Source organism: Molossus molossus, unplaced genomic scaffold (genome assembly GCF_014108415.1).
Source record: "Molossus molossus isolate mMolMol1 unplaced genomic scaffold, mMolMol1.p scaffold_m16_p_17, whole genome shotgun sequence".
In the NCBI taxonomy this organism is placed as follows: Eukaryota; Metazoa; Chordata; class Mammalia; order Chiroptera; family Molossidae; genus Molossus; species Molossus molossus.
The window spans coordinates 10,839,259-10,856,959 of NW_023425352.1; the positions used below are offsets into that span (position 1 = coordinate 10,839,259).

Below are 17,701 nucleotides of genomic sequence, written 5' to 3' on the forward strand. Positions count from 1 at the left end.
AACCACATGCTAAGTTTGAGTACCACATGATAGGTTGATAGGATCAGCTTATTTTTGTTTGCTACTTTTCTTCGTTTTTGCTTTTTTAACAACTTAAACAAAATACCACTGATGCTCAGCAGCCCCAGGCTGCAGAGACTACAATGCAAAGAGGCACCCGTGGCAGTGACAGGATGTGTGTCCAGATTCCGGACTTGACATGCGGACTGGCAGGTTCCGCAGGGATGACGCCCTCCCTCTTTGTGCCTGAATCCAACACACCAGCACCCGAGCACACAGACACACAGATGCGAATGGAGCACGTTAGTGGGTCTGTTAGACGAGGAATGACGAGGACATTTGGGGGGCAATGCTGTGTTAAAAGGAAAAAGTGATCTGGGGAAAAAAAAAAGCAATATTTGTTTGGTGAAAAATCTAAGATCAGACACAAAGATTACCGTTCTGGGAAGGAGGAGGGAGAGTCGAGTGATGGGTGTCTGAACTGAAGTTTTTAGCTTTATTTCCCTTACCCGGTGACCCCTTTCCCACCTGCTGCCTCCATCTTCTTGCATATGGGACAATGAAAATTGGGCCAGAGAAATAGACAGCTCATGTCTGCTGATTTGATCAAAGGAGGGTCATGAAGATTAAGTTTGGAGGCAGCATACAAGAGCACACCTGGGACACAGTGAGTGCCCGGTGGCAGTGAATTCCCTTTCTGCTGTTCTGGGTCCTTCCTGATTGGAGAGCACATGCTGTTCTGTGGGGTCAAGTTAGTTTCTCAGTACCCGGGACATTTATGAACGAAGAGAATTAACAGAATTGGCTAATAGGCTGAGCTCAGGAGTGGTAAGCGAACAGATGAATCCACATGTATTCAAACAGTCCAGTTGTCTGTCTCCAACGTTCCCCTCCAGGGACCACCTTTGTCATTAACTTTCCCCAAAAGATGGACTTTGCAAGCCTGTCCCTCCCTTTCACGTCACAGCACGTGCTCTTTTCATTTTGAATTCATGCTGCTGTTATCCTGGGACATGATTTGACTTCCAGTTTCAGTGCTAACCCCTAAGTTGGCTCTGCCTCCCACATCCGCCTCCATCTCCCAGTCCTGACCCACAAAACTGCCATTGCTGTGTGTGTGCTTCGAAGGTGAATGCCAGGAAGCGGCCACCTACGACTCTCCTTGTGGTTAGGAAGATGAGTATTTACCAAAATAAATAAAACCCATCTGGAAGATGTTAGTGGTAAAGACCTTTCGCAGCAACTAAACCAGCCAAAATAAATAACTAAATAAGCCAATTCATTGTTAACACTCAAACAAGAAAACAAAAACTTTCAAAGACTTGTGAACAGACGAAAGAACTGTGAATGACAGTAAGTCCTGTGTTTTGCGGCATTAATGTACTCCAGCAGCATTCATGCTGACTGATCATCATAATGGTGATCCTGGAAGGGGGCAGCTCCCTAAAGCTTTCTGAAAGACCAATATGATTTCGTTTGCTCCTTGTTTAAGGCTGTTCAGTGGTTCTTTCAGATCTCGCTCTCTTTGACCTTGAACCCTTACTCTGGTTGTGCTGATCTGCCGGCAGCTCTCGGGACTTGCCAAGATGTGTCATACCTCAGGGCCTTTGAACAAACTCTTTTTTATGCTTGGAATGCTCTTTCTCCCTATGGTTCTCCGGACAAGCACTTATTCATTACGCCACCTCCTCCCCACAGTTCTCCTGGAATCCCAGGGTAGACGGACCTTTCTCTCTTGTGTGCCCCCTACAGAACCTCACAGTTTTCTCAATTACAGTAATAATTGCGATAATAAACGTCCTCTCCTATCGAGTGCCTTTTGTGTGCCAGTAGGTGTAAGTGTTTTCGCTTGTTATATCATTTAATCCTCGCCACCCCGTGAAGAAGGCGCCGTCGTAGATGTCCCTTCACCGATGAGGACTCCAAGGCTCAAGTTGCATGTTCAAGGTCAAGCGGCTTGAGAGCAGTGGAGGCAACCTGAGCGCAGCCGGCCCGGCTGGGGCGGTGAGCCACCATCAGACTGCTGCCGTTCAGGCAGAATGCAGTGCGACAACAAGACCGATATATATGAAACAGACTGGAAGGGACAGAGGGCGAAGTCGGGCGCCAGGCGAGTTCACCAGTGCGCATCGTGAGGTCTTGTGAATGGTTGAAGATGAGCACAGATGTGGTTCCGAGCCGCCAGTGGCAGAAGGAAGCCGCCTGGACAAGGCCGAGCAGGCGGGAGGGGCGGGTGCTGTGGGAAGCGGGGCCCAGCTTGCTCCGCTGCTTCCCTGGGGGATTTGGAGACGTCTTGGGAAGAGGTGGGCTTTCCGGGAATCTGAGGGACCAAGTCACTTCCCAGGAAGTCCTACGGTCCAGAACGAAGCTTTATTTGGAGGAGGTCATTTCGAGTAGTTCATGATGTCCTGTCGCTCAGTCTGTCCCTCATCTGGAGGCTTGAGCAAACAAAGACAAAGGCTCCTAGCTCCCACACGACCACCCACCGAGAGCGCGATGGGAGCTGGGCCAGCTTTCCAAGGTGTTGACCCGGCAGTGAGCAGCTCCAGCGACGTGACCGCAGCACCAGCAGAGGCAGTGAGCCTGGTGCTGGCCACGCCGGTGGCACTTGCATGAGAGCAGTGCCTGTACCCGGGGAGGCGGCTCCACACCTTCGAAGTGGACACAGCAGCAGCGCGGCGGCCGCAGGGGCCAGTCAGCTTCAGTGAGCTCAGCGGGCAGGTGGCTGGAAGTGACTGGAGTGGGTTCTGCCTGCAGTGGTGAGGGCCTGTGGCTGGCTCTGTGGGTGACTGAAGCCTGGCCCACGGGAGGCAGTGGAGAGTCTCATCCAAGGAGCTATTTGAGTCCCCCTTGGGGAAGATTTTCCCAGTGGCTCATGGGAGTGGGAGCCAAAGAAATGCTCTTTGTGCTGTTGACATGATCCAATTTTTTTGTCTTGAGTGACATTAGATTTAGAGCATTTGTAGGATAAGAAGCAACCAGCCAGTTACGAGAAGCTCAGTTTTTTCTAGTGTGGGCAGTTGAGTGCACACTCATCCACTCGTTCAGTTGTGCGTTCCACAGACATCAGGGGGACCTTTGCGTGAGTCTGAGGTCAGATCACTGGCATCTGAATCTGGCTCTGCCATTTGCTAGACTATAATCTTGAGAAAGTTATGTGATTTCTCTAAACCCCAGTTTCTTGGTCTGTACTATGGAATGTGAATGATGTTAAGTATCCACCTCATTAGGTTTTAGGAGAATCTAATGCACGTGAAGTGTTTAGCAGAGTGCCCAGCACAAACGAAGCATCCAATAAATGTGAGTTATTTTTAAACATTTGCAGGTGTACAGAGTTTCACGTAACCAACCCGCCAGTTGGCATCCATTATCTTCCTTTGTTTTTTATTTCTGTCCTATCAAGACACGTTTTGCTTTTCACACGGATTGAACAGACCTTGATTCACGGATCGCATACTGCCACGTTCCTTGTTCTCATGTCTCTCGTCGCTGACAGGTACACTTGTCCCTCTGGAGCATCAGGCCATTGTGCTCGTGTGTTGCGGGGGCACACTGCGGCACTCTGGTGGGGGCAGCGTGCGGAGATCCCTCCATCGCTGTGGTCACACTCGGTGTCAAACGACCAAGCAGAGTAGGGAAAACAACCAGCGGGGATGTGGGCTTCCCCTGAAAGGTGGCTCGCTTTGGGGCCAGCCCTGGCCTGTCTCCCTGGGCGGAGGCAGAACCCTCAAGGGGCCACCAGGGACAGCAAGGCTCAGAAGGTCCTGATTGGGACGGAGCTCATTTGCCAGGATAGGGTGTTGAGACTTTATTCTGTAGTTCAGGGAGAAGAGGAAGGGGACTGATGTGAGCAACCCAAGGACATGCCCTTGACCAGGAATAGAACCTGAGACCCTTCGGTCTGTGGGCCAATGCTCTAACTCGGAGCCAAGCCAGCAGGGCCTGACGTAATCAGGTTTGTTCCTATTTGGAGAAACTCAGTGGTAAGAAGGAAGTAGGGAGACCAGCCGGGGTGTTGGTGTGGTAGCCCGGGTGAGAGGCGAGGCGAAGCCGGCAGAGACACTGGAGAGGGAGCAGAACCTGGAGATGAGCGTCGTTGCGGAGGTAGGGTCAGTAGGATCAGGTGCCTAATTTGATGTGCCGTGTGAGCCAGGGTGACTGCCAGGTGTCTGACCCGGGCAGCCTATGCTGCTGCTTCCGATTCCTGCACGGACAGCAGAGATGATCCTACGCCGTCTTCATATTCTGCAAGTGATCCTGCATGACCCGCGTTTTGGAGGCAGAGGTTCTTTTGGGGAGAGTGACCCTGAAATATTCCAACAGTGGTCTCGAGCCTCCCCTTCTCTTCATTCCACCAGCAGCCTGACAGATCCCTGGGCGTGTAGGAGCACAGTGAAATCTCAGGATTGTTGCGTAGCGATGTGGGAGCTGCACCGCCCACTGGATTTCCGCTGCCAGGCCCGGGAAGGAGTGAACGGAAGACCAGCCTGTCCCTGAACTTCTCAGCGTCAGGAGGGGCCCCGCAGAGATTCCTGCAGATGGCTGTGTTGGGGTTAGCGCTCGGCACCTCCTTCCTATTCTCTCCATAGCGCCGTTGTTTTGAGCAAGCCAGTCGACTTGGTAGCCAGGGTTCATTCACTGCAGACAAAGCCTCCATTAGAGAAAAGGGTATCTCAGAAGCTTCTAGGGAGCTGTGGAAAACCACAAGCCACCAACAGTGGACGTTTCTATTCCAGATCCCTGGGCAAAGAAATGGCAGATGGGGTGTCTCCCTGGGCAATCAGTGAAAGAAGTGATTAAATATGAAATGAACAAATCTGAATGGGGAAGAGGGAATGGCTCCTGCAGTGCTGTGTTCCTTCCTGACTCTGGAATACAGTCCAGCACAATCAACTCAGATGATGCTGGCAACTGTAGATTTCATTTTCAACATTCAACAGGACAGTTGATGTGTGTAAGGGAGGAGAGGTAGTAAACACAGATGTCATGACTGGCATTGCTGAAACAGCCTCAGTTCTGCTTTCTTTAGGTGGCTGGATTCCCCCCACCCCTCGCTGACCAGTTTGGAAATTGTTTTAAAACAGTCCAAGGGCCCTGGCCGGTTTGGCTCAGGGGTTAGAGTGTCGGCCTGCGGTCCAGAGAGACCCAGGTTTGGTTCCTGATAAGGGCACGTACCTCGGTTGCAGTTTGTCTCCGGCCCTGGTTGGGTTGTGTGGGTGGCAGCCACTCGATGTGTCCCTTTCACATTAATATTTCTCTCTCTCTTTCTCTTCCTCTCTCTCCCTCCCACTCTATCTGGACAAAAAGCGGAAAAAATGTCCTCAGGTGAGGATAAAAACAAAACAAAAAACAGTCCAAGGATTGTTTTTCCCACCAGAAAAATAAGCTCAGTTGCAATGAAACAAGCAGGTGGGTAGTTGGAAGCAATTTGTAACCTTCAGCATCAAAAAGAGTCTTTTAATTCATGTGCTCAAAACTCAAGGTTTCGAGAACCTGCACCTTGGCCTTTCTCGTTAGAGAGACCTCTGTCCCTCGGAAAAGAAGCAAACCCCCCATTTACTGTGAGCAGCAGATTTTCCTGGAGCCCACGGCCACACAAGCCGTTCGAATTAGACTTCAGAGCTGGCTCGGGCTAGCAAGATGGCACCTTTTATGCTCACTCCTTCAGTGAAATGATTTGGGTGCTGTGAAGTCGGGGGTTGGTGCTATTGAAAACGCCGGGGCCTCCGAGAAAAGGTTGAGAGTGCACGGATCAGACTATAATTTGGAGCATCATTTGGCCTGGCACGTGGCCAACATCCTCTGCTCTGTGTGCGGGGCTGCCTGAGACCAGGCCAGGCGTCCCCTGCCTCTGGAGATGCCAGCTGAGCAGGGGAACAATGGTTTCCAGGACTTCTACAGTCAGTTGTCCCTCTGTCAGGGGGCAGATGATACAAATGTTTCAGAAAGAGCCTGTGATGGGAGCTGGCAGGGCCTTCGGGGAGCCTCCAGGCAGGGAAAACCAACGGTGTTGAGCACGAGGGCCTGGCAGTGGAGTTTTGGGTATGCCACTCGCTAGCCAGGGGAAAGGAAACAAAAGAAACCGCTCATTTCTGCCACTAGCACAGCTCACGACTGCAGATTTGCCTTCGTCTGGCTGGAGGTGTCTGTGACACACTCGCTACTCAGTGCACATTTTTCCTCCCCGTGGTGTCTTCCGTTGCTTTCCACTTCTCTCCCCGCCACCAACCAACCTGTCCTGCCCAGGGCCCGCTGCAATTAGAGAAGGTTCCTGCCATGGTGGGTTTCACCTCGCTGCCCACTGTCTCTCTGGGGGTGGTCCCCCTTTTCCAGTTTTCCCCCCAGTTCTGTGTATGCTCAAGAGGAGGCCTCAGGCAGGGCGAGTGTCTTTACACCTGTTCTTACTAATCCCCTTTCTGCAGGAGAGAGGGTCTCCAGAGCAGAGGCAGTGGCAGGGCCAGGCCTGGAGAGGCGCTAGAGAGCTTTTGCATTTCAAGACTCCGGCACAGCAGATCCATGAACCGTGACTCCTCCCGGATCCCAGAATTGATACATTTCTTCTGCAGGCAGTCCCCTGTATTGTTGAAGTGTGTTGCTAAAAACATTATGATCATGACCATGATCATCATGATCACGGTTATCATGTTGTCATCATTGCTAACCTTGGTTGAGCATTTAGTACGTGCCGGGCAACGGGCTATTCACGCTACTGGGCTCTTCCATTTAATCCTCATTTTACCTAACAGCACAAATGCCATTTTCATCCCAATTTCTATAAACAGAGAAACTGAGCCTTAGAGAGATTTAGGAAGTTGACCAAACTCATGCTAGAAAGAGGCAGATCTGGCTTTGACTCCAGGTGCGCCTACCTCGGAGTTTTGTCTTAATGAGGATGCAAGGTGCATTCTATGTATGAGGGAGTAATGGAACCCCATTAGACAAGAGCTATAATTATGAATAGGCCCAGTGGTGGTTTGTTCTGGTGTCTCCCTCCCCCTCCCCCCAACTAAATGTCCCTCTTAACCTGCCTCCCCTCCCCACCAGCTGCTGGAGGACCACCATCCAACGGGTGGGTGGCCCCACTGTGTCCCTGCCCTGTGCTGCTGCAGGGCAGTCTGAATATGACACGTGAAAGACAGTGGCGGTGACCCGTAAACACTGTACAAGAGAGTGAGCTGCAGACCGTCAAGTGTGCAAAAGTCAACGATGGTCTGCACTTGAAAGGCCATCTGTCCTCCCAAGGAGGGACTCTTAAACCATGACTAGAATAAAGAAAGATGGCAGAAAGTGGATCTTGTCGAAATGACACCCGAAACTTTTCTGTGAAACAAGAGTCCAGTGGACATCAGTCATTTAAACTGAAAAAAGAGGTTCTGAAAATAAACGGGGTTAGGGAAATGCTGTGTTGAAGCCCCGCAGGTCTCGGCCACAGGACTTGCCAGCACCTCTAACGTGCTGGTGGGGTCACTGTAATGTCCAGCATGGACATCAGCCTCATACCGTGTTACATCCAAAACACACACCAGCCCTCAAAAGAACCGCAGTTCTGTGGGTTTCCACCGAAGGTTTCTGGGGCTGATCAACAGAAGCCAAGTTACATTGCTTTGCTGACACCTGAATGTCCTAAAGATTTTCTGGCTGCTCCCCTTTCCCAGCCCCACCCCCATAAAGTTCCTCTTCCAGGGGCAGTAGACTCTGCCCTCTCTTCCCACCCCTAACCAGGCTGACCCTCCCTCCTCCTCCTCCTTCCAGACCACCCTCGCCACGCATCCGCACCAGCCAAACGGAAGGCTCCTTGGCCTGGGTTTGAAGAGCCTGTGGCTCCTCTGTGGGCTGGGAGGCCCTCAGATCATCACAGACCTGCACTCTCTCCCCACAGGAAAGATACCGACTTGTCGCCTTGGAACCCACAGGACTAGTGTCTGGGCAACCACGGAGGGCACAGCCAGGGCATAGGAAAGCCCGTAGACTGGCAGGAAGGGCACACTTGCCCGCCCATTCTGGAGGAGCCTCTGGCCTTCTGGAGAGATGTGTTGGGAGAGATCCCAGGACAAAGTCTACACTCAGTTTGAAAGAGTGTCGTGACTGATTAACGACATCTGCCATGGCAGTGACCGAGGAGGCATTGGCAGCCTGGGGACCACGGACCAGTCCCCCACCCCCACCCCCAGCCTACAGCTTAGGGAGGAGCTGGAACAGGGGCCTGAGGCTGCACTGGGATCCCGCTGTGCTCCAGACTCGCAGCGTAACAACCGTAGGTTCAGCTCACCGCTCTGGGCCTCACCTCTCTCGTGGGCAGAGTGGGAAAGTCGCCTCCACCACCCCTATGTCGCAGAGAAATGGTGACGATCCACTGACCCACCAGGAGTAAATGGGGCCATAGAAGAACCACGACTTCCACGAACCATAATCATCCGGGTCTTGGCAGCATACACATGGCGTGCTCAACTTGACTACCTTGAGGATGTTTGAGAAACAGGGACTGTTGTCCAAGGTGTGGGCAGGGTCTTAGGCAGGACCAAGGCTGGGAGCAGCAGGGCTGATGCGGCCCAAGCCTGCACAGGCGAGAGGAGGGAGCCAGCGCTGGGACCCGGGACAGAGAGTCCCTTGGGGAGGGTGCCCTGAGAAGAGCTGTGACCATAAGGTGGAGGGACACAGCCAGCTCACAGGGCCCCGTGAGCAGAGCCCGAGATTTCATATCTCACCCTCTCTTCTTCCTCCCTTCCTCCCTCCACCTCCTGCACCGAGCCCAGCCAAAGCCAGAGTTGCCCGTGGATGTAGTGTGTTTGGCCGTCCTCTGTCTCGGCGGGGGCTTCCGTAACCAAGCGCCACAAACGGAGTGGCTCACCACCAGCAGAAACCCAGGTCTCGCAGTCCTGGTGGCGAGAAGTCAGAGCTCAGCCCGGTCGAGTTCTGGTGAGAATCCTCTCCCAGGTTGCAAACTGCCTGCTTCTCCCTGTGTCCTCGCCTGGCAGACAGAGAGCCCTGGTCCCTTCATCCCCTTACAGTGCCACCCACCCCGTCATGGGTGTTCCACTCTCGTGACTCCTCCCAAGGCCCCACCTTCAGCTACCACCACAGTGGGGACTGGGATTTCAACGTGTGCATTTTCGGGGACACGGACTTTCAGTCCGTAACCGTGTGAGAGAGCAGAGCAGGCAGGCGGCCACTGCATTTCGCCGGCTGTATCAGTTGACTGTGACGTCTGTAACGGTACCAGGTACCCGGTGGCTCAAGGCGGCAGAAACTTCCTCTCACAGTTCTGGTGGCCAGATGTTCAACAAGGAGGTGTGGGCGGCACCACAGTTTCGCGGGGCCAAAGGAAGACTCCTTGCTGGCCTCTGCTGGCTCCTTTCTGCCTCACTCCAGTCTCTGCCTCATCTTCACATCATCTCCTGTGTCTGTGTGTCTCTCATAAAGACACTTGGCGCTGGATTCAGGCCCCACCTGGGTGCTCCAGGGTGGTCTCCTCCTCTCAAGATCCTTAACTTCATTACATCTGCAAAGACCCTTTTCCCAAATATGATAACGCTCATAGGTTCCAGGGGTTTGATGTGAACATATCTTGTGGGGGGGGGGGGAGGCAGGGTCACCGTTCAACTCACTACATCAGCTTTCCTTCCATGTCTGACTTTTGTCACCGAGGTGTTCTGCTGGATCAGAACCGTCTTCCCTGAGGGCCACCTCAGCTCTGAGCTGGCACCCCTTCGTGTATCTGCTCCAACCACATCCTGACCCTGAAGTGGGGGGTGGTAGTCGGGGGTGCACATTTTGCTTTGTTTGACAACATGACTAACACGATGGCCTCTGGCAAGTCGTGTATGTCCTGTGAGCCCGTCTCACGTCTCTAAAACAAAGCAGTGAGCTTAAGTAGTTCTACCTCTAGAACCCACCATGCTGTAACTAATGCCAGGGTGAGGTGGGTCCCTACCTGGTAGCCAGGTGCCCACGCCTTCTGGTCCACCACATGCTTGCTAGCAATGGGGGCAGGCTCAGGGCCACAGAATCTTTAAGCTCCCTCGGCCTCTTGGGTTTCCACTGCTGCCTTCAGTCGCCCACCAGGGGTGGCCTCAGGATGGGGTCTGCGTCTCACGCAGGACCCGAGGCTCCCAGCCTGGCCACCCTCCCTGGTGGTCTGATGTGGCCTTTAAGCTCAGGCATCTTGGGGGAGCTCCGATTTCCAGCCAAGCAATTCTTTTCATGTGGCAGAGTGTAACAGTGACACCATGATACCTTTTCTAATTGTGCTTTAATTGAAAAGGCTAGATTTGATTATAGAAGGCTGCACCATAGTTGAAGGGCTTGTTAAAACATGTATTAAATCCAAAAGATTGCAATGTTTTGCTGTGTAATTATGTAAACAGTCACATAAATGGCGCAGTTTACAGTCAGCAGGAATGCCTTTTCAGCCGCACGGCTGCAGACTGGCATCGTTGATCAGTGACAGGTGAATTTATTCTTCAAGGACAAACGCAAGTTGGTACCCCCCCCCCGACATCAGCCGGGCCAGCCTTTTCATTTTCTCCCCTTGTATACGTTTTGCTCAAAATCCGTTGTGATTTTAAATAATGTTTCTGTGTCCTCAGGTGTGTGTGAATTTCCCATCACGGTTCAGGAAAATAAAATGGGCCGCGTCTCTGCAATGTGTTGATATCTCAGCAGCAAAAATGACCCAGGCATTAAAAAAGAACTCAACTGTAGTTTTAAAATAGGGGTAGAACTACCTTAAAATTCCCTGCAGTTTTAATGAAAGTGCCCATTAAATTTACGGAGAGTAAAGGAGTAATTTACCGCGAAACGTCCTCTCCCAGCCTTCCCACAAGGACCGACGATGCTCACCCGTCTTTTTGGAACCTCAAAATAAATGAAACATTGATCAGAGCTGTCACTGAAACGTAACTTCTTCCTGCCCATCACTTGCTCGGCGCTGGTCTCTTCCGAGGAAGCAGGCCCCACAATCACATTTCCTCCAGACCCGAGAAAATAGAAGGCACAAATGCGCTGGCGAATTATGTGCTTCTAGTGGTTTTGAAGGGAAGCATTTACTGAGGGGAAAATTGTTTTAATCTTATAACAACCAAGGAGGAGAGTTTGTAAAACACAGAACACCTACACGCGCACTTGATGTTGTTGCGTAGGAACACATGGGAACATTTCTCGCCACCGGTGCCCCTGGTGCCCCAGCTGAGGGGTCTTGCTGTGGCCTAGGGGTGCAGGGAGGGGGAGGGGCAGTTGGGGGAGGGGAGGGGAGGGGATGGAGACCATGGTGAAGTCAGCTGAGAAGCCCAGGGGCTCAGGGAGGGCAGCTCCGGTGCAGGATGAAAGCCCTCCAGCCCCTTCTGGAAACCTGAGACCTGCAGGACACCCCAGGCTTTGTCGAGTCACAGGAGGGAGGAGGATGTTGCCCCCTGTGCCCAAGGCCCACTTTAATAACTGCCTGCAAACCCAGCCCTTCCTCCTCACGTTGATAGCCCTGGTGGAGCGCAACACAGCGGGTGTTTGAGGAGTTTAGCGCCCATGGTCACTAACATCAACAAACGCACAAGCCAATAAAGTCAAATCTTCAAGAAACCAGTCCTGGAAAAGGAAGAGGAGTAAGAATAGGAAGTGGTCTAGAAGAACCGTGCATGCTTCCCATTTCTGGAGGGGAGAGGACAGAAGGAGGGAGGCGGGAGGAAGAAAACCCAGCTGATACCGTGCACAGCTCGCTCCTGGCCAGGCTCAGCCACAGGGGGAAGAGCCGGTGGGCGCCGGGGAGAGGGTGGGCGATGTTCTTATGGGTCTGAGTCTTTTACCAAGGGACCTAGTAATGGCTTACTTGTGTCCTTTTCAACAAGAGGTAGGGGAAGATTTTAAACAGAAATGTCCGGATTTGGAGGAGAAAATGACAAGTAGCTTGTTTGTATGAAGCAGATTATGAAAGAACCTTGGGTGACACAAGGGAAGAAGGGGCAAAGGGCACACTTGGCATTGATACCCGCCCTGTAGCTCCCATCCCTTTGTCTCCTGGACAAGAATGCATTCTGTACAAAGACGTGCCTCATTCCAAAGGGGAACAGCTGGTTTCTGGAACTACAGTCCAATTCCCATCATTGCCAAGAGACACAGAACATAGACTCTAAGAAGGCTCCTCTGCGGCGTGGAGAGCACATGTCCCAGTAACAGCAGGGGCCACACACAATCCCTAGGTGGTGGGCATTTTCCTGGAACCTTTGATTTAAACGGGAGGGTGATTAAACCGTTGGTGATATTTTTTTGTGCTTTATCATTCAGCCCCATAGGGCATGTGGGTGTTAGACACTGACACAGGAAGACGTACCCGAGACTCTGTCTTAGGGACCACCCCCCTTCCTAATGTACTTCTTTCCAGTCCCACCTTTTTCTCACAACACCGCCCGCCCCGGGGATGCCAAGTGTGCATCCGTGTGTTTGAGTGTTATCTCTCCTGCAGATGTTATTGGAGGCCGAGGTAAAAGGGCAGTCCTTGCCCTCAGGGCGTTTGCAGTCTGGAGACGAGACAGACAAGCAAACTGGGTCCCCACTGTGCAGGTGTGGGCTGGGCAGGGCCACCTCTGGAGGCCGGGCAGCGCTGTGTGAGATTTCTGAAAGCCAAGAGGTTTGATGCGTTCCCCCCACATTGCTTCTAGTTCCCTTTCCATTGGAATGTGTCTCGTAAGAACAGAGGGGACGAGTACTGTGCAGCTGTAAGGACAGATCTCTTACCCTTTGAGACGACATGGAGAGTATTATGCTGAGCAAAAGAAGCCAGTCAGAGAAAGACAAGTACCACCTGATCTCACTTCTTTATGGAATATAATGAACAAAATCAGCTGACGAACACAGACCCAGAGACATAGAAGTGGGGAGAGCCTGACAAACCTCCGAGGGAAGCGGGTGGAGGGTGGGAAGAGATAAACCAGAGAACTTCGATGCATATGTGCACAACCAGCGGACACAGACAACAGTGTGGGGAAAGCTGGGAGGAGGGGTCAGTGGGGGAGGGGCATCTGTAATACGTTCAACGATAAAGATTAAAAAACTCCTCAAAACAGGTAAATATTCATGGGGGTGTAAAGTAGAGCATAGGGAATATAGTTACTAATAAAGAAAACAGGGAAAGCCGAGTGTGTGTGTGTGCGCGCGTGCACACTCAGGCCATCCACATGACATGGTGAGCTAGGATCTGAACTCACGCTCGCCTCCGAACACTGCTGTGTTCAGTCTACAGACGGGGTCTCGGAGATGCTGCACGTAGATGAAGCTACAGAAGCCCCAGTTCCAAGGAAAAGCCCTGGCTGGCTTGAAAGGTCACCAGAGGGAGTCACACACCGTGCTGAGAGCCGTGCCCCTGGCTCTGGGGAATGAAGACTGGCCAAGGCTCAGCCGCGCAGTGGCCGGGGGCTGCGGGTCAGGGCAAACCCATTACATCCAGGGCCAGGAGCGGCACATGCCGGGACACCGGGACAGTGAAGCATCCTGGACGCCCTGGGGGTAGGGTGAGGGGGGTGAGAGGTGGCTTCTGGCGAGGCTGCGAGAAGGGGCATGAGGCTCAGAGAGCCAGCAGCGAGTGGGCATCCGCCTGCTCACCGTGTCTGCCACATGCCCTGCCCCTGCCGATGGCCCAGGCCTGAGAGAGTGGCTAGAGCCGCTGTCCACTCTGGGCCTCTGGGAAAGCATTCCCCAGTGTCCTGTCCTTCCGGGGAGCAGATGGGTTTCTCCCCCTTAACACCTCTACTGTGCGGCTCGTATGACCCCATTACACTTACCATTGCCTAAACCACAAGTTATCTGGTCATGGCACACATCTGACAAGTGATCCTGTGGAACCCCGTGTCTGACGCCTGGTCCATGGGTCCTTCCACCACGCCAGGTCAGACTGTGAGTCTCCTGGGGTCAAGGCCTGTGAGCACAACCCACGGGGCCCACACGAGGAAGCAGCCCTCAGTGAGGTGCTGCCAGCCCTGTGCACCAGCCAAGAAGTGGATAGGATTTGCACAGACATGATCCATGTGTGTTTATCAGTGTCTAACAGACCACTCTGCTTATCAAATGACAAGGAACATCAGCCACTGAGTATTGAGGCTCCAAAGAGAGAGCTGGAGCTCCCCCTCGTGGCTCCAGAAAGTCAGTGCTGTCAGCCGGCTCCTGTTTGTGGGGAAATGGGACTTGCTTGTCGCCCTGGTGGGTTTCACTTCTGTGGGGTTTCCTGCCAGGACCTCAAGAACAAGCCCAAGGAGTAGGAGCAATGGCTCAGGGTAAATAAAATCACTGCAGTGGAGAAGCCCCCAAGTAACTCTGCTAATCACCTTTGAAGAGGGAGGGAACTGATGCAGCTCATTTGAAAAGGACAGATTGGATGCCTTCTTGGTGTGAAAAGCCCTCAAGCACCCCAAAACATCACTTATCAAATCATAAAACCAGTTACCCTAGGCTCAAGGACCATGTTCTCCACCCCCAGCAGAGGGTCAGATGGGCCGAAGGTATTCTCTCTGGGAGATGCTCAGGACTGGGGGGCTCTCCTCTCCCCCCACATCTCTGGGCCTCAGCTAGGGTGCTGCAAAGGCTGCATCTGAGGGTTTCTCTTTCGTTGTTGAGGGCTTTTGCCCATTTAAATGAATATTTGGAAAAGAGACAGCATTCTGAGCCCCATCAGCCCTATCCTGGTAAGAATGTCGGTCGGTCGGGCCCACTGGGTGTTGATGGGAAGGCAGATGGAGGAGCAGGCGGAAGCCTGGGGCAGCGCCAGCCTGGGCCCAAGTCCCCCTCAGCAAACCCTACAGGAGAGAGGCTGTGGAAGGGGCCAGGGCGCTCCAATGACCTGCCTTCTCTGCTTGACTTCTGCATTGTGTGCCGGTGTCTAAAGTCCACTTTCAGAACCTCAGCTGGATTACTGTCTGTCCAACTTTCATCATTCAAGTAATAATAATTATTATGATAATAACTCACATTTACTGAGTTCTTATTAAGCACCAGGGACTGTTTGGATGCTTTTCAAGTGATACAATAATTCATGAAGTATTATTTTATGTGATGTATAGTGAATTTAATCCTCATTAACAGTGCTGTGAGACAGGAACTGTTACTCCCATTTTAGCAATGAGAAAAAATTTTTGCCAAATAATACTATTGTGTTATTTACTTAACATTTAAAATTTTTTATATACTTATTAAATAAATATATTTTTTAAAGAAACCTATTTTTTCTACTGTAAATGGAAAACTACATTGCCTGTTTTAAGTAGGATGAAACTATTTTTTATTTTTTATTTATTTATTTATTTATTTTATTTTTTTTAAATCTATTAAAATAACTACGTGCCTGGATACCATCAAAATCATCTTCCATAGCACCAGCAGACAGCCTAGTGTGTTCGGGGGAATGCTACCTTAGAAGGGACCTGGAGGGAGTGGGAGGGATTCCCCCAGGTGGACAAGGGCCATTTTTCATGTTTGATTTGAAGGTGAACTGTGCTTTACAGAGACTTACTTTAAGTGTGTTTGGATTTATTGTTTTTCTTTATCCAACATTTAAAATGGGTCCTTAGCTCATCAATCTTCAGCCTTTCTTATTATTTATTAAACACACACACACACACACACACACAATTAAGGCTATACATTTGTCTCTACTGCTCTAGCTGTATCCCATAGGTTTTGATATGGGGTATTTTCTTTATTGTTCAATTCTCAATATTTTCTTAGTTCTGGTTATTATTTTTTCTTTGACCAAAGGGTTGGGTTATTTTAAAGTATGTTTCTTAATTCCAAACATGTGGGTTTAAAATATAATTATGTTTTTACTATTGATTTCTAGTTTATGAATTGGGATTAGAGAATGTGACCTGCATGCTTTTAGTCCTTTGAAATGTGTTAGGATTTGCTTAGTGGCCCAGGATATAGTCATTTTTGTTAATGTTCTGTTTGCTTATCTTGTCTATCTTTTACTTCCCACTTTTCTATATCCTTCGGTTATCTGATAATCTTTATCTTTTGCCAGGAGTATTTGGTCCCTTTCCATTTATTGTGATCATTGATATATTAGAATTAATGCCTACTATCTCATTTTCTGCTTTCTGTTCTTTCTTTTCTTCCCTTTTTTCTTGTTTTGGATTATTTTTGTTATTTTACTTTATCCTTATATTAGGTTAGAAGTTATATACTGTTTCCATTGGTTATCCTAGGTATTATAATATGTCCACTTAATTTATCAAAATCTAAAGATAATGAATACCTTTACTTCCCTCCACACAATACGAGGATTTTAGAACACTTTAATTTTATTCCTTCTCCTGATTTGCATGGTATCGTTGTGGTGTCTTTACTTCTATTTGGTTTCCTTTAACCCCACACACACTATCACCATTGTGTAATACAGTCAATGTTGGTTTAAATTTCTGTGCATTTCATTTCTTCTCACATCTTGGATCTTCAAACTGGAATTACTTTCCTTCTGTCTGAAATCCATCCTTTCAAGTTTTGTTTACTGAGTTTTACTGGTGGCAAATTCTCCTATTTTTTGTTGGTTTGCAAATGTCTATATTTTACCTTGTTCTTGAAATATATTTTCCATGGGTATAAAATTCTTGTTGACAGTTATTTTTTTCTCAATACATTGAATGTATCATTTTATCCTTCTAACTTCCATTATTGCTGATAAGGAATCAACGATTAGTTGAAAACCTGTCTTTTCTTCCTGACTACATTTTAAATCTTCACTTTCTTTTGGTACTCAGCAGTCTCACCATGATATGTCAGGGCATGGATTTCCTTGCTTTGGCTTTATTGGACTTTTGTGTACAGAGGTTGGTAGTTTTCAAAAATTCTGGAAGGTTCTCACCCTCCTCTTTTCTTATGTTACCTCTGACCCATTCACTCTCTTTTCCTTAAAAAGCTTCTTACTCTCTTGGTCTCTTAACCTCCTTTTATATTTTCCAATTCTTGTCTCTTGATAAATAATTTCTTAGGATCTGCCTTCTGTATGAATAACTTCTTCAGATCTATTTCTAATGACTAATTCTCTTATCCAGGAGGTTTGGGCTTTAGTTATTATCCTTTTCAGTTCTAGAAGTTCTAGTAGGTTCTTTTTCAAATCTGTTTGGCCCTTCTTTATAGTTTCTTGTTTCCTGCACACATTCCCAAGCTTGTCTTTCAGTACACATAGCTGACTTATATTCTCTGACAGTTAACTCCAGAAAAAGAGGGACCATTCCCAAGCTCATGTCACCAGAAACATCTTTACCGCAGAAGATGCTTCTGATGAAGAAGAGGAGAAACACGGGCGTTCACGTCACATACCCGCCGTGCTGCTCTGTGTCCAGGGACAGGCCTGAATGTGGTGTCACTTCCTAGCGCAGCTGTCCTGCCACCCAGCGGGTCCACGTCAGGGCAGGGGTTCTGGCTCGGTTTGCATTTTGCATGTTCTCACCCATGTCTCTCTGACGACGAGCGAGGCAGAGCGGGGTCTCAACCCCAGTCAGGGAGAAGGGTGCTCTGAGTGTTTCTAGGCACCCGGGAGCCACTTGACATAGCACAGTGAGCGGGAAAGAGCAGTTGGGAACAAGCCGTGTGATGGAAGAGAAAACAAAGAGGAAATAACTTCCCATGGCCCCCGGGCTGTGTAGCCGCGGCCCTGGAGCTGGGTTGGGGTTGGTTCGTTCATTAGTTTAGGTGACCTGTGTACATGGACAAAGACAGCTTCCTG

At 50.2% G+C, this 17,701-nt stretch overlaps 1 protein-coding gene across 2 annotated transcripts in view; it reads left to right on the top strand.

The window, feature by feature from the left end:
* The window catches only part of HSPA12A (heat shock protein family A (Hsp70) member 12A), a 129,925-nt gene that overhangs the window by 15,538 nt on the left and 96,686 nt on the right, over nt 1-17,701 (top strand). The gene's annotated exons all lie outside the window — the stretch shown is intronic.